This window comes from Neophocaena asiaeorientalis, unplaced genomic scaffold (assembly GCF_003031525.2).
Source record: "Neophocaena asiaeorientalis asiaeorientalis breed wild unplaced genomic scaffold, Neophocaena_asiaeorientalis_V1.1 scaffold47, whole genome shotgun sequence".
Taxonomy (NCBI): domain Eukaryota; kingdom Metazoa; phylum Chordata; class Mammalia; order Artiodactyla; family Phocoenidae; genus Neophocaena; species Neophocaena asiaeorientalis.
In genome coordinates, this window is record NW_020175399.1 from 1,539,969 (window position 1) to 1,543,958 (window position 3,990).

The following is a 3,990-nucleotide window of genomic DNA, read 5'->3' on the forward strand; positions in this document are numbered from 1 at the left end:
CTGGAAAGCATAACAAATTTGTTTGTAGGCATTTGCTTCATAGTTTAAGTTTTGAGTGTTGAGGAAAGGTCCTATGGAAAATTATACTACTTTTACAATGCAATATCCTTCATTTGGTATAAGTCAGATTACCTTTTTGTGTGAACCAAGAGCACTTAGAAGATGGAGTGTGTCCTTTAAGGAAGAAAATTTTGCATACCTTATTACTTATTTGGAGACTGGAGGGGGCATCCTTACCTGATACTATTTGGGTTAATAGTTATACTTTCCAGTTCAGCCACTGGGAGGGCAATGTATCCTTTGATTTTCTAGGAGTTGTGTGTAATACTTAGTTTCCATCGTCTCCCTCAGTTTCTCTATTGTTTCTCTGATAAACCGTATAGGATGGTTTAGGAGATTAATTGCTTCTCACCTAAATAGCCAGATTTCTGGGGGAAGCTTTGGCTTTTATATGAACATTTTCCTACCAGTTACTGGCAGCGGGTGAACTTCGCTACTCTACACTTATGACTGCTTCATTGTTGGGGTCATCAGATTCACGGAGGAAGTAGAAAATACTAAAGATTAAGGTTTCACAGTTTAAAAATTAAAAATAATATAGATTATTTAGGGGCTAAATCGACATTCTGTGAAATGTCTTTTCCTTCCTCTCTTGTTCACTTAGAAGCACTTCCAGTCTTCTATTATCAGGGGCCACACAGGCAGAGTGCTGGAGTAGAAAATACACTGAATCAGAATCATGGTGTGTGACTTTGAGCACATCGTGTAACCTTTATGGGTCTCTTTTTCGAGTAAACCTTCACTATCACATTAGATAACGGAAGGGAAAGTCCCTTGAAGAGGGTTCTAACCTTAATGTATTGCCCCTTCCTAGCTTCTTTGGTTCAAACGTTTGGTGGGGCAGTTATACATTCTGGCTAAATGAGGTATTTGGATACTTTATTAACATATCAAAGCTCTACTTCCCCTTTCCTCCTACTTCAAAACCAAATTAAACTAAAACCTTTTCATTTGCTATACTGTTTGTGGAGAATTTTAACATCAGTTATCTAATTTGATTTACTCAACGTCCCTATTTTACAGATGCGAACCCATTGAAAACCCTTTGAAGTCGTGGCTCCTAGACTAGAAATGAAGCCTACCTCCAGTCTAATGTTCTTTTTAGTATGTTGCTGTTTTTTTGAAATCTCTCTTTTTCTTGTTACTGGGTAAATTTTTCAGCTGGCTAAACTACAAATATGTCTGGCTTTCAATCTTCTAGGCCACTCCTCTTCTACTCCCTCCGCCCTCAGTCCCCTCCCTCTCACTTCTTAAAGCGCTGCACTTTGCTGCGACCGCCATATTTCTTCTTTTCCCGGGGTAGAAGCTTGCTCATATTGGATCTCTTTGCCCTTGTGGTTCTTTCTGGAACATTTTCCAGCCCCCAACCATGCCTTATGGCGTATTTCTTTTAAAAAAATCACCAAAAATTCATAAAATATTTTTAAAAATCTGAAATTTCTCCTAGTATTTTCTTGACACCTCGCTATTTTACAGATATTTGGGATATTTTTAGGCAGTTTTCCATTTTAAAGGAATTTTTCTTTGGAATGATTTTTGGTTGACTCCTCTGGTTTTTTGTGGTTTAGCCTTCTTTTTCTCCCCCTTTTCTATATTTTGCCCATCGGGGCTTTGGATACCTGGTTTTAATATTGTTATTTTTTTTGCCCATCGGGGCCGCGGATACCTGCTTTTAATTTTTTTTTCCCTTAGCCCATCGGGGCCTCGGATACCTGCTGTGTACCCCCTCTCTCTCCAACCCTCTGGCCCAACGGGGCAATGGATACCTGCCTTTTTTTTTTTTTTTTAATTTATTTTTTGGCCCATCGGGGCCTTGGATACCTGCTTTGATTTTTCTTTTTTTCCTTGCCCATCGGGGCCTCGGATACCTGCTTTAATTTTTTTTTTCCTTGCCCATCGGGGCCGCGGATACCTGCTTAGATTTTTTTTTTTTCATCGCCCATCGGGGCTTTTTATGGATGGAAAAGTGTTGGGTTTTGTGGTTCGTTGTACTATCTGGAATGTCTACAAAATGTTGCTGCTAATCGTTTGGTGTTGTGTGAGTGGACCTACGGCTTTGGCTGGGAGATGACTTTGCAGTTAGGCTAGGGGGTTGGTTAGGCTGGGGAGGAAAGATGGCGGCCACTTTAGAATTGCCGCCCAGCTTGGCTGAGAGCTAGTTGTTTGTGCTAAATATAAACCAGGAAGGTAAGATGAATAGTGGGACAGGCAGAGGAAATGATATGCATTGCATGAGTTAAGTGTTTTGAATGAGCTGATTTGGGTCATGTTAGGAGTTTTGCATGAATTGTGGTATCATGAGGTGGAAAAACAGGATCATCCTGTGTCACATTACAAAAGGCTAATCGAAAATGAGAGGGAGAGGACCTAGGCGCAGGGTTCAAAATGGCGATTTTGACTTTGCAGCATTGCTTAGCATGGCTCTCTGCTTTGTTAGAGTGCTCAAAATGGCGGATCCATTTTGCCGCAGTGTTCCAGTGGCGGGAAGGCACATCATGGGTGTCTTTGTTCTAGTGTGCAGCATGGCGGTGGAAATATTCTGTTACATAGTAAAAGATGGCGGCTTAAGTACTTGCCGCAGTCTAAAACATGGCGGGCCTTTGTCTTTGCCGTGTGCATTTCCTGACAGGTTTTGCTGCAGGGACAATATGGCTGACCTTGTCATGTGGATATCATGGCAGTTTGTCACGTGGATGTCATGGCAGGGGTGAGCGACCGTTACATTCTTGGCGGGCTTTGCACCAGGAGGGCCTGCCGCATTGTTAAAGATGGCGGGCTTTGCCGCGAAAAAGTGAAAGGAGGGATTGGCAATGTTGGATTGCCGCATGACCCACCCAATCAGAAAGGATGGTGGAATTGGTCGCAGCCAGTTAGTGGAGGATGGAATTAGACCGAGTTAGAATAGCACCTCGCTACCGTCTCTATTCAGCCAGTCAGGACGGGCCACGTTTGTACTACTCCCAGTGGGTGGTACCAAGGTCTTTCCAAGGACATTTGGCCATTCCACCTCCCTCCCCTTTCACTTGCTCCCTCCCCTCCGGCATTGCCAATTGCAGTGCAGGATATTAGGTTGTGCGGGCTGAACTTCACGCCATTCCTCTGCATTGGTGCCGTGGCCTAAGGCTAGTGTACTACCCGCCCCCGCCAACCCCGCCTCTGCTCTTCTGCACTTTGGCCAGGGGCAGTGCTCCATGCCTGCCAAGTGTGAAAATGGCGGTGAGTCGTGGCAAGGACCAGAATGGATCGCAGATGATCGTTGGCCAACAGGTGGCAGAAGAGGAATCCCTGCCTTCCTCAAGAGGAACACCTACCCCATGGCTAATGCTGGGGTCGGATTTTGATTTCTATTTGTTTCTTGGATGTCAGTCATACATAGTTTATGTGGTTTGCTAGTGTTCGATTTAAGCCTTAAGGGACTACTATGAAAATGTATTTAGGGGCTTTATTTGTAGACTTCATTTCAGTTACATTTAATTGGTTTTCATGTTTGGGTTCCTTTAAAATTCCTTAAAGTTTTCAGTTTCTTTTTCTACAAATTGCTTAAACTTTTTTTGTCTTTAGATATTCAAAGTAAAATAATAAGCCATTTTAAAGTTTTTACTATTTTTTACTCTGGGACTGACTTAATAAACTACTTCCCTTTGGATTTTTGAAGAGTCTTATAGCACAGAAGTAGTTAATTAAAAATTTAACGTTATGACTGAATGTAAAAAGGAATATTTGAAGGTCCACTCCGGTCCAGGCCTTGCTTTGTTCTCACCCTTAATGCTGCACTAATTGACTAATGACCCACGTATCTGCAGGAAACTTGAATTGCTGTGGACTTGCTTCTTCTATTCGAACTTATTATATTGGAGTATTATTGCTCATAATTTCAATTTTCTGTGGTTCCTTGACTCCCCTGCCTCTAGCTCCACCCCAGCCCTGTTC